Genomic DNA, 14,263 nt, shown 5'->3' on the forward strand with positions numbered 1-14,263 from the left:
TCATTTTCAATCCCGTAAACAACAGAATGGGGATTAATTCTGCAAATACTAACTGGCTTTGCTGCATCTCCCAGTGGCAATCGGATAGTATCTTTTATGAGACCGCATCTTTCAAACTGGCACCTCAAGTTTGTCACGTAGGCTTTTATAATATCTGTCAAAAGCCGAGATGGCCCGAATGACATCACCATGACATCATCATGACATCATCAGGTGGATTTCAGCTCCTCCTCCGCCGTTCACTAGTACTCTCCTTGTGACCAGTGACCTGACCTTGAAGTGTGAAATCAGTGGAATGCCCCTTTAAATCACATTGCTTGCATATAATCAATACATCCACATGGACGAAAGAAGAAAAAAAACGTTGGACGCTCACCCACAGTTATAACTGGATCATGGCACCACAGGTGATGCACATCTGGGAAGGCCACACTGCGCACTGGACGAGCTACGCAGTGGTGACGTCCTCCATGACACCTCAGCCGACCATTTTCTCGTCCTCTGCCGCAGACGGGCAACGCCGAGTCCAGACCTGTAAAAGAAGAAGCGTTTCGGTGAATATGATGCAGTGATGACAGATTGAGAGTGCTTGTCTCTTTGTGTTCTCACAGTGTGTACCCTTCTCTCACTCACACCAGCATGAGACATTCAAGGACAGTCAGCCAGGTTTAAACATAGCCATTTTGGACAGGCTTTGAACAGCGAATGCCTTACAGCGATTCTTGGCTCCAGACACCTTTGTGAGTGGTGTGGCTGTTGGACGTCTATTCATTATTTAACATCAAAGCGCTTGGGGTGGAAATGCAGCTGAGGAAAAGTGTGTCAGTATCAAGTAATGAACTCTAATTTGGATGCACATCATTCAGATTCACAGCAGGGTTTCGCTCCTCCTCCAGTGGTAGACGACTGCTGTGCTTTACAATGCCGCATTTTTGCTCGTGTGTGAAATGGTTGATGCCGTACGTGTATTGATAATTTTACCTCATTGACTCCAATCTGAACTGAACAGACACGCAGTCGGTATTTTTCTTTTTTTTCATGCCTAATGTGGAAAATGGAAGAGGGTTAGTCACAACTCCCATTGCTTGCCAACAGTCTAGGGTGGGGGATGTTACAAAAATAAACTGGCATCATGTCTTATTCAAATACATCTGAGGGAACGCTGCTTCTATGGAGGCTTATGCTTCACTCCGCCAGTGATGTCTGCACGCTGCATCGGCTGCAAAACTGGATGGCTGAGGACTGTATTTTTTAGGGGCTTTGTAATAGAGAATCATATAAACTGCAAATATGTAGTTTTGAGGGAATGAACAGCAGGACTCCCAGAATCCTTTTACCGAGCCACAGTGTTGTATAAAAAGGCAAATTGCCTGTGATCCAGCGATGCGATTGTGTGTCTGTGTGTGTGTGCTTGATGGGCACTAAATTTCAAAACAATCTATTTTCAGATTGCCCCGACACATTGTCCAATTTCTCAAACTGAAGTATCGTGCTTCTGAGGGATGGTGTCGGTTGTGTGGGAAAAAGGAATGAAAGATGAATACGAGAAACGGTCTTCATGGGTTAGTGCAGCGTCTGCAGAAGGCTATTTGCTTTTTTTATGACAGCGACAAGCAAGCCCTGTAGTGCCAAGAAAAAATAACTAAACAGGCTTTACAGTTGCAGCCAGGTACTGACACGCATGCAAAGTCGCAATGACAGTGTTGTCGCTTGGATTTCTGCACAACAAGCGCCTCCTCTCTATGTATTGTGATGGAGCTAAACAGAGGGAAACACTGTATAGTACAATAACCTGCCAAAATATCAGAACCCTCCAACAGGCCGCTGCAGCGTCTTAGTGCTAAACATTTTTAAAAGAAAATATTTGCCAAAAAAAACAAACAAGCGTGGCAAGGGCTGCCAGCCGAAGGGAGATGGAATAAACATTGCTGTTGGATCTGTGGGATATGATGAACGCAGTCATTAAAAGTCTTTATTTCTTCTTTGGCTTTTACACAATTTATCTGGTATCGGCCATGGAAGATGAACTTAATTAATAACATGTTAATAGGTCCACACCTGCCAAATCGGACATTCCCATCAGCCTCAGCTGTTCTTTGGGCTATTTACCAAATGCTAGCACGCTAACCCGTTAAACTGAGATGATGAGCGTGTTAAACACTACACCTGCATGTTGGCATTGTCATCATGTTAGGATGCTAATGTTATTTAGCGTAGTGCCCAAGTAGCCTGCAGTAACAGACTCTTGACTCTAGTCTGAACTGACTATAGATCTCATTATTATCAGTTGTAGACGTACACACATGCACAAAAAAACAATACCGCAGCTTACATTTCTCACTGTTTTATGTGCTGATCAATTTTAGTCTAATCTGCAGCTAATGGCAGACAATGAAGCTCGACAGCCTTTCACATCAGCACAAGTTAACCAGCTGTGAAGGGAACACCTGCCGCTGATTAATAAAGAATCACAGCAACGATGTCATGTGTGAAAACTGTTGTTCTGATTGTTGAACTAACATCATTACCCCCCCAAAAGGTGAAGCGGGAGGGGTGAAACAATACATTTCTCTGCTGGGTTTGAGTGTGTTGGAGGAAATAGGTGCTGTGTGTGAGATAAAAAGGATGGGAGACCTGGACAACAGTGCATGCAGAGGGATCAGACAGTAAATTATAATGTCCCACTGGTTATAGGGCCTTTTGTTGGACACAGAGCAGACATCATTAACTTCATCATTAGGCTTTTATGGTTATATAGGAGCTTAGGAGCAATTCCCACATTGTTACCATACAAAGCTCATATGGTTTTATTTCCTCAGATCTCTTAATAATCTTAACACTAATATAAGTTTTAGACCCAAGTGCATTACCTTTAAAATAATAAAAACACATTGTCCGGTGATAACTCAACTGTGATGAATCTGACATCATCGGTCCCAAATCCCTCACTAAAGCCAGTCACAACTTCTGCCTCACCATCCACAACTCCACTCTGTCTCCCTCCACACACGCCCGCAACCTCGGAGTCATGTTTGACAGCAACCTCTCCTTTAAACGTCACGTCAAACAAATCACCAGAACTGCCTCTTTTCACTTAAAAAAACCTTCCCCGTGTCCGCCCATCACTCTCCTCATCTGCTGCTGAAACTCGGATTCACGCCTCCATCACCTCCAGGATCGACGACTTCAACAGTATTCTTTACGGCACATCATCCAAAAATCCTAAATAAACTCCAGGACATCCAGAACCTCTTTTAATGTGTGTTCTATGTTTTTTATTGTTTAGCTCTTTTGTGAGAATTTTAATGTTTGTAAAGTGTCTTTGAGTATTTTGAAAAGCGCTATATAAATCAAATGTATTATTAGTAGTATTAAATGTAGTACCTCCACGTTATTACATGAGGACGCATTAAACCTTCCTATGAATCTAGACAAACATATTCCTTTTCCAATAGCGTAAAGATGTTTTCTTTATTATTATGTCGGTAATGCTTATTACAAAAGGCTTTGCTCACCTACATTCCCCTTTGTGATGTCTTTTATACCATTTTTTTTAATAAAGTCTTATACAATATCTAATTCAAGATTGTCTTTCTCGCTTTTTTTCTGAGGCTTCCAACCATATCTCATGGTCTTCCTCAGTGGATAGAATTTCACTATTGTCACAGAATTAGCTCAGTTGTAAAGTATGGGTGTTGATTTGACCAAAGTTATCTCAGCCACGCAATGAGCAAACTCAATCTGCTATTGAATCCCACAAGATGTGATTGATATGTGATAAGTGATATGGCAAAAAAATAAGCAAGTAAGTAGACATTGAGTTAAGATTTCCAAGGTAGAGAAAAAAACTTTCACTCTCAACTCAAATTGTAACAAAATGCTAAGTGCATTGTTCTAAGTGGGGAGATTTGAATTACTGGCTCTTCAGGTTTTACCCTAGTATTCAGTATTTTAGTATCCAGGGAAATACGTTTAAATGTGAGATTAATTTAACATCAAATACAATAATGGTAAGACATATATGTATGTTACATTTTCACATCAAAGGTTAAAATGGGTTGAAATGCATAACCGTTGTTTGGGCTATAGAAATACTACAATGGGCACTGAACGCATTTATTGCTCAAACCCTTACGTTGACAAGTATATTAGAGGCGTCAGCACTGGCAGGATCACAACTTCGTCCTCTTCCCTCCCAGATTCGCAAAGTTGAGTCAAAGATGAAGCGAGGGCATGCTTCCAAGTTTGTTATCGAGTCTCCCTCTGACTTCTGAGCTCCCTTGGACCATCTCTTATTTCCCGAGGACACAATAATAACATCTTTTCCTTGCTTGCTTTGTGGCGTCATTTTTGATGTACTCTCCTCTCTGGAGATAGAGTATTCTGCTATGTGCAATCTCTCGCTTTCGTTTATACAATTCATTGGTCTCCGACCAGCTCGGAACAGTTTTCAGGGATATCTGGGGAACGTTGGAGAACATGTCACTGGAGTGGATCATTATTGATGTTACTGTCACAGCCCCCCCAAAAAGCTCTGCCTAGAGGTGTCATTAAAAGGGAATTTTAAATCTGTGGGCGCTGATTCACACAGGCATAATTGCTTTTGAAGTGCAGTAAGCCGCGAGCAGGTGATCATAGGCTTTCTTCGACGTTGAGCTTCTTTTCGCAGTCCCGGTTTGGGATTTCAAGGTCCGGAATCATCGTAAGATTATCACAAAGTTTAATAAATGAACAGGAGTTTGGCTTCTTTTTTCTTGTTGATTTTGACGTCAACTAACAGTTTACAATGTTACACATTTAAATAATTCGTTGGGAGTAGAAACTATAAGTGGCACAACAACATGTCTTGATATTTCCACGTTCTGCTTCTGCATGCATTCAAAATAGGACTTGACGTTTTTTTTCCCAGGTATGAACTAAATATTTTTGGGTGGTTCCTGTCCACAATACTTCCTATTTTTGCTAAGTGTGTGTGTTTGATTGAATGCATGCATAAATCACAGTTGGAACAATTCTCATTCTCAAAAATGAGGATCCCTCAAAGACAGTTTGAAAGTATTTTCATGAGCGTATTCATACAATATATTGAATAATTCAGTTGTATTAATGTTTAATTGATTAGTTTCTCTTCCCACTCAGAGAAACTGTAAAATATAATGGATAAAAAAAAAACAATTAGAGGCTGGGTCATTGGTGTAGTAGAAAACGATCTTGTGTTAAAGACTGGGGCGCACTGAGGCAGTTTGACTGCCTTTTCCTCACAAACTAATTAAACTCATTTGTGGGCAGAGGGGGAACTAATATATAATGGTATTCTGAAATCTTGAGCAGAGTTGGCAATTATTTAGCTTTTCAAAATGTGAACGAGAGTTTAAAGTTCTGCATGAAACTATCAAGGATTTTTTCGTGTGAGGAAACAAACAACAGCAGCTGCTTTTTTTTGGAGGAAGCATTTCCTCTGTAGAATGTGATATTTTCTGCCAGCCATGCTTGTGCGTGCTCTGCTACTGCTCATATTCTAGGCTGGGGTTCAGTGAAAGGTCGCCTCGATGCAAGTTTTGTGTTACTTGCCCCATCAATCCAATCCACACCTGCCGTGCAGCGAGTCTCTTCCAAATGTGATCCTCTCCTTAAGAAACAAACTGCCTGCTTTGAGTAAAGCTAATAATTGCAAAGCAGAGAAGGCGAATCCTGTAGGAATACTTTGGTCGGCTGGTTTTGGAAAAGCACTTGTGTTGTTTAAGATGTCATATTCTCAAATTCACCTGTAGCCATGCTAACTGGAATTCTAGCATACTCCTTTAAATGGTAATAATGTAAGCAGTAATTAGTAATCAAAGAGTGAATAGCTGATGTAAACAATTACAAATCATGTCAAAATTGAATCTGCCAGATTATCACTATTTGCAGACCAATCACTGTATATGCTGATTGATAAAGAAACATTTGCCAGAGATAGTAGCAGTAAGTGCTGTCTCGCATACTTGATTTAGACGATGAGGATGGCTGTTTCATTTTCAGGAAAACTTGAATATCCCATTAGCTGTGTGCATTTGCGCTGATTGATGGCTCCGATCCATGCCTGGATCAGGCTGCCTCAGCAATGATGGAAGATTTAAAAGCACCAACCTTCGGGCAGGTTCCTCTCTGCTGATAACCATGGGGGATAACCCAGCGCAGCCGGCCCTTAACTTATTCTGACTAATTTATAGCCCGGCTCTCTCAGGGCACATTTCCAATGCTGGACCTGGGAGCACAATGCAGCCTCTCACAGCTGGCCGAGCAGACTGAAGGAGTTACGCCAGGATTGCAGAGGCTGCCACTGAGACCTGGACCTGCCATGTCGGGTCAGCACAGCTCAGCTCTGATCACAATGGAGTCCTTGGACATGTCATCTTGAGGGGGGCCACAGAGAGATGGGAGAAGCAGCCCTATCGCATAGTTTTCCTCACTGTGACTGCTAGAAACTCGGCCTGATCATTAGCGAGTCAAAGATAGCGGTGCTTAGCGTACTAAACAGATGCGTACAGATTTGACTTGTTCAAAGTTTACGACTCCATCGAATCAAAGAACTATCACACACACAAAAAAAATGGAAAAATTGCTTTGCTTTCTGCTTTAGAGTTATGAGAAGATGTATAACACTCTTATATCTGTATGGTAAATATGATGCTATAACCAGCAGCTGCTTTGCACAAAGACTGGAAATAAGGGTCTCTGTCCAAAACATGCAAACCATCACCTTTATTGCTCACGAAGTAACATATATCTTGTTTATTTGATTTGTAAAGAAAAAAGAATAAAACAACAAGTGTAAAAACGTCAGTTTGTGGTTTTGTTTTGGCTTACATGCACGACTATTCCCTGTCTGGATGCAGCAACATCCTTCAGTGGCAAATAATCACTATAAACATTTCAGGATCTGCAGGTAACGGGACGAGATGTTTGGTATCGGAAGAGTTCTGGTTTCCGTTTGTAATCACCAATCACGTCTGAGCAGGCTTTGGTTGAATGCAGGTTAACAGTCCGTGTGGAGAGCCAGAGAGACATAACGCGTCGGTCCAAATGCAAAGCCAGAACCCACCGGCTATCGTCTGAATCGTCTTTTTTTTATGGTTTATAAAGAGCTTGTAAACTGGCTAGTTGTAAAACAGTCCGGTCACGCATCTCGAGTTGCAAACTGGATCGCCTGGCAACTGATTACAGCCAAGAAAAAGAAAAAAAGCTCTTTTCTGTGCAGTTTTTAGTATGATTAAACAAATATGCAACGTCTACGCTTTATTGATGCTGGTTGGAAAACTTTGCTTATTGTTAGGTAAGCTAACAGGCTACTGGCATTTAAAAATAAATAATGTACTGTAAATGATCATATCTTATTACTTTAAATACTGTACTTGTAATTCAAGAAAATGAAAATAAATGCTGATCATAAATAACACTGGCTGAACTTGTATGCTAATAATTACTTTTTTTTTTTTTTTTTTAAACAGTTTTTTTTTCTTTGACTGGTCACTAAAGCCTCTTTATGATTAATTTGCCCTGTAGCAACATAAATTAATAACATATTCATGGCTTATATGTTTTTTCACTGCTGCCATTAGAGGTTTGGTAATACTGTTACTAAAATGGCATTTGATCCTTTGTGTGCCATCAACATGACTAACAATTGTAATCATGAAGCAGGGGCTTTTGTTGGAAATGACAGTAAATCAATACATTACACCCTTTGGAGAGTCTCCAGGAATGATTCATGAATGAACAGCGCCTTACAATGAAATGGAAAGCGCAGCGTTTATCTCATTAAAATTGGTTTTGTTGTACAGGGCATTGATTTCAACCACATGTGACATGTCTCGCACTGTGAACAGGCTTATTATGCCTCAGCAAAAGGTCATAGGTTGGCAGAGGGAGCTCCCAGATTCATTAGCTAATTAAAGGCTGCTTCCTGAGTGGGAGTTTAGGTGTTCGACTCTCTACTAGTTCTCTCTCTCTCTCAGGCTTCAACATGCGAGATCTCCGAGTTCCTTAATGAGGGTTAGACCATGGATTTCTCCGATGAAAAATTCCCCCGCGTCAAAGTCCCCCAATTATATGCCCTTGTGGAGGGAAAATATATATAATTATGAATCTGATCATCGCTAATTAAACCGAAGGGATTTAATGCAATGCAATGACAGTGGAGCTGAGAGTTTTCTTGTTTAGGAGTGAAAATAATTGCTGTAAATAGAGGAGAAAAAGAAAAATGGATGCTTTAAAGGAGAGTCTTTGTTAAGAAAACTCACCGTTTGTTTGGATTATGAATCAGAATCATCACGCTGAAGGATTTTCTCTTTTGCATACACGATAAAACAAACATCATTCTATTAATGACACATGTAATACTTGATCTGCATCAGCCATGAAAGAAAACTGGAATTTGAAAGCTAAGACTGATGGTATGAAAATGGCATGCAGGGACATAAGTAGCCGCAGTTGGACGGACAAGTCCTCTGGGATAATGGAATGGAGCTCCGTGAACAACATGAGAACACTGTGTGGCTTTATGGTGACAAGAGTGTGTAGCAGGGCAGCATGTGTGAAGTGCTGCAGGACAGCATGCATGCTCAGCAAAACCTTCCCCAGGATAAGTAAAGCTTTTAAGGATATGTCTGATCCAGAGGCAGATGAACTTGGCACCTAACAATTATGGACTCAACACAGCTGCCAGTTTGCCCATGTCCATCTCTGCTGTTTTCTTAATTACATAATTAGTCGGAGTGTTGGTATATGTGATTTCCCTCTATGACATGCTGTCATTAGCTTTGAACCTGCCAGTAAAACACAGCCCACGGGAGAAGGCTAATTTCTGGTGGAGACACATTTAATAGCATCGGCAATTAGTGGATACAACATTAATATTACTATTTCCCATGCTTACTGCATGTGTGAGTCATTTGCTTATACTTTATGCAGTGTCTTTCATGAATATTATGACATATTAGAAGCCTGATACATTGTGTCATGGATGATTTATTACAACTCATGTGTTGACAGTGCTGTAGTCCACACACTGACTACACTGGAACTTAAACATCATGTGTCAGCATCTGTTTCCTGCTTTTACCAAGAGAAAAATGTTCTGATCGTACCGATGCAATCAATCGCATCTCATTGTTATTCTCCGCAGCAGTCCTAACATGCTCATGCCACATAATTATTTCAAATCATATATCAAAAACAGTGAAGCACGTATGCATCACTTTCACACAAATGGTATTTCTTGAATACCACTTTAAAAGCACTGACATTCAAAGATCCCCGGTAAAATGTCAAATAAGCGATGATGTAGAAGGCCGGCCCTAATAACGGCGCAAGTCAGCATAGTTTCCAGTTCAATGTAAAAACAAGGCACCTTTAACATTTCAACCCGAGCCTTGATAATCCGCTCTTTGCTGACCTTTTCAAATCTCGTTGCTTATCACTTACTATTATTATTTGTCCTTTGCTTGTATGCGGCTATGCGCAGTTGCATTCAAAGAGCACCCGCGGGGCACAGAAAGATGACACCGACAGAACAGTGTTGACACAGCGGCTGTGTGTCTGCTGATGCTACATTACAGAGGTGTCACTGACTCAACGGAGCCATGACTTTGCTGAGATAAAGAGCACAGTGGTGACTGACGGCAACACTGTAACCAGAACCATTGCCGATTTTCAGCTGTGCAAGCATGGCGAAAATAGCACTGTGTCATAGTGATAATAATAATAATAATAATGAGGGACAGGATTTAAAGTACACCCACAATAAATTCCAAATAACATCAAACACCCTTTATTACCAGGCCAAACCAGACAGATATATTCTTATCTTACAAGGGTCTTCCGTCACGCCAAGTACCTCAGGGCCCTATTTCTCGTACCTGGCTTACTAAGTTAGCGGGCTAATTGTCAGGATAAGATGACGTAGGTCAGGCTTTCTCGGTTTCTCGAAGCAAGCTTAGATTAATCACCATAGCAACACAGCCAAAAAATTTAAACCTGCTCCCGGGCAGGCTTACTGAACTTCACTGGATAAGCTGGACACTCCCACCGGACAAAAAAGGCAGCTCCCTTCCTCATTGATGAAGGAGCGATATTAGTTATATTAGTTTTATAGGGAGAGAGTTCTTTCAGATCGCCAGGATCCATCCTTTACATCATCATGACTTCCTGTACGCGGCGATATAGATTTTGCCGGCAAGAAATAATTTATTTACGAGAGCTTCTCGAGCCGCGGACATTGATCACCAGGCGCAGCTGATCGCCCGTCTCAGACACAGACTGTCAGCCGCTGCATGCCGCTGTTCTTAAGTTTATTTAGCTCTTAAGAAACTTATGGATGTGTTGAAAGCACTCATAATTATATGACAGTGTTATTAGTACACCATACATATCATTATTGTAGAACATGATTAAGGTGATCGTGATGAGAATACAGAAAATCACACACGATTTATTTTCACTGCTTCAATTGATTGGATTTCTGATTATGAATAATACATACGTACTGATCCGCCCATACACATATTCAAACTCCTAGTTATATAATATACACATACATGTATAAACATATAGTACATGATTCATACGCGCATACAGTACATATATCCTCATAAATATATATTTATTCGTAAACATAATCTGATTGATTTGGGTGATGAAACGCTTAAAATTTGCCGATACATTTTCTCAACACTGACGCATTTAACTTGATATATTTGCGACGCTTATGTCTCGCAGAAGGGGCGATGTTAAAGTTGCGCTCACGGCAACAATGTTGCAAAAACTTTGGAATATTGGCAATGCGTTTGCTGTGAATGACTACGGCATTGACTTCCTCATATGCCTTCATGATCATCTCCTGCTTCTCAGTAGATAGATAAAAAGAGGTTCCTCTGAGTTTATTGTCCATTGTACTGTTAGAACATTGTGGTGTCAGTGCTCCATTATTATCCCTTCTGAAGAGGAGCGGGCGCGCGCATTCATCCAGATGACTGACGTCTGGCTAGAATTAACGAGACCGTTTCAGCGCGGATGAGCCGTGAAGAAACCCAGATAGCCTGATGTCAATCATCTCGCTAATTTAAGATGGAGATTAGGACATTTGCTTGACTTTGTTTAGCCAGGTATGAGAAACAGGGCGCAGGTACATTAGGGCTGTTCTTTAGCTCAATGCTAATGCAGAATATGAACATGCTCACAGCTGCAATGCAACAATGCTCAGAATGCTGATGTTAAAGGAATAGATTGACGTATTGAGAAATATGCTCTGTATATTTATGTATAAATGAATACCATTAATGTTTCTGCACAATATGATGCTTCTGTCAGCAGCCAATGGGCTTGGCTTAGCACACAGACTGCAAACCGGAGAAGCAGCGAGCTTGATTCTGTCCTAAGATAACAATAACCGCCGAACAGCGTGTTTAAATTAACATGTTATATCTTATTTGTTTAATCCTGTTTGTTTCATTTAAAAAACATAAAACGTTCTGGTTTTATGCGAGGTTACACACTAGAGTATTTCTTGGTCGGGCTAAAAGCTAATTGGCTGATGTAAGCAACTTTAAGCAAGTAGGATTTAGCATTTTTTAATTTTCACAGTATCTCAACCACATGTCCAATATTGTTTTGTTTTTCCCCCCATCAACAACTACACCAGCCATCATTATGTTGGCTTTAGTGCAGTTTTGACGCATGAGAGGTGAGTCATTTCTGCAGTGCCCGCTCCTGTGCCCATAGTGACACTGACACACACACACACACACACACACACACACACACACACACACACACACACACACACACACACACACACACACACACACCATAGCCAACTCGACTTTCCTCCCCCCTAATGCTGATCAATAGCCCGTGGGCTGAGGCAAACCCTACTGCATCAGTCACTGAACCATAGGAACCTTATGAGGGGCTAAAGAATAGCCGAGGTGGGAGGACCCATCATCTATAATTAACCCTCTTGGGGCTGACACATTATATGTGAAAATGGCTCCAATTAGGCCATCCAGCTGTAAAGTCCAGGGAGGGTTGGACCATAACAAAGTTAGAGGGGGAGTTGTGGATGGGACTGAGCTACAATCAGGTGTTATCAGAGCTGAATTCAATCACTCTGTTCTCAGCCTGTGCCTTCTTGGGCTGCTTAAAGCCAGCTGATTGCACAAATCAAAGGGTATTTTTTCCTCCAGTGCAAAGACCCATATTATTGCACACGGAATCCTCTCTTAACAGCTTCTCATGTTAAAGCGCAATGATACTAATTCTGTTTTTACGGTTACCGGCTTTCATTGCTTGACATCAGATGCATGCATATTCCATTTGAATAACATCTTAATCTGCCTGCAGATCATAATTAGAATATTTCAGCCTGAAGTATAAAGCCTTGTTCTTTCATAAAACATCTCTCACTGAAATGCAGATCTTAAGGAGATTTCTTGGTCGGTAACTACCCGAACTGATGTGTGTTTATGACCCCTTGAAGACGACACGTCATCATGAGTTTGATGAATGTATCCCTGAAGTTTGACTGACCCCTCTGGGCCTTTGCCCTTTAACGGACCACAACGGTAGTTGGATGGATGGAGGAGAGACATTACGCAAGAGAAAAGGTCATTGGTTTAACACAACTATTCATCTCGCTGTAATAATGTCAAATGTTTACTTGGATCACGTGCCTCATCATAGGCCTGGCTATGTTTGACAGCATGTTGTTATATTATCAATATAGAGTTTCATTAGTTTGATTCTAAATTGTTCAAAGTAATCATTAGTCAACATGAAGACAATAGCTTTTCAACAAAAATAATCCTGGCCTTTTTTTTATTTTTTAGCAAAGTAGACCTTTATTATGATTTTTGAGTAAGATGTGATTCCCTTAAATCTTGCACGGCGGACGGATTCTCGCGATGTCAAAAGGTCATTGTCATTGATGCTTCATCCGATCTCCAGCCAGCTATATTCTAAAAAGGCCTGCTCCGTTCCTCAACCGTTTCCAATGACAGCTTCTCAGACGCCCAAACCATCTGCAGGTTAGCATCCCTAGCCTGACTCATGCTCAGTGTTTCTTGAGCCTTGAGAGATGCCAGTCGGCAGAGAAGTGGCCCGTTCTCTCTCTCTCTCTCTCATGCTGTTGCATTATGGGATAACTTCTGGTCGAGCCTCACAGAGGATTCCCAGCAGCTTACTATTGATTAGCCTCTTCGTCCAATTCAGACGGAAACATTGTTTTTCATGCAGCTCTGAGTTGAGGCAGAACTAAGAACTCAAGGTACACTCAAACATTCAGCACACCCCTTCTTCCAGACGGTAATCCTATCAGATGTGTCCGTGTCAGTTTGTTGTGTCACGGTTGGCAAGCTCATAACATTCAAATGACGCTGTTTATTATAACCCTCTCAGCTTTGATCGTAGTCTATGATATAATTAAAACAACTATTAATCTTTGTCTATTCCTTTGTTTCTTTGTGCATCGACACACAATCGGAGACATGTTATTAAAAAAGAAGCCAGATAATAATGATGTATTTCAGAATTGGGTGATTGGTACCAGCAGGATGGGCACAACCATTACAGACCACACCACGGTGTAACTGATTGGCCCAGAGGCACTACACCTGGTGGATGGCATTTTGCCTGGGGCGAGAAATCAAGCACCTAAGCTACTGTGGTTTAGCATCAGAAACTCTTCCTGCAATTTTGGTTTTGCAGTACCTGTTGACTGGTAAGGCTCAGACAGTATTCTCGTACCGTCAATGATCTTTTGTGATTGAAGAGTTCTCCCCTCATTTGAGACATTGACAAAAACCTTTCCCACCAAAAAAGCAGCGCGTCACTTGTGGAGTCCAGGGTCGGGTTTCACAAAGTCAAGTGTCTAAAATCATCCCTTGCCCAAAGCTGTCTCGGTCTTAAGGAGGACACATTTGTCATGCATTCTGGGTAAATCAAAACTTTCTAACACCTCTCCACTAGCTCCCTTCACTCCGAAAGAAAATCTTCGATTTGTGGAAGGATTCAAAGGTTACAAGGGCATTTTACTGCCAAAAAAAACAAAAATGTAACTATTAAAAAAACTTTACAGCACCACATACTCTCATTGAAAGCAGGCTTGTCGCAAAGCAGAGATACTACGGCTTCTTAATGTAACAGGTTAATGCGCTCTGTCACAAAACTCGTACCTTTCTCATTGCTTGCTCCATATCATGTTAGCCAACCACACGTAATGAGCTCG

The sequence above is a fragment of the Taurulus bubalis genome, assembly GCF_910589615.1.
Source record: "Taurulus bubalis genome assembly, chromosome: 10".
NCBI lineage: Eukaryota > Metazoa > Chordata > Actinopteri > Perciformes > Cottidae > Taurulus > Taurulus bubalis.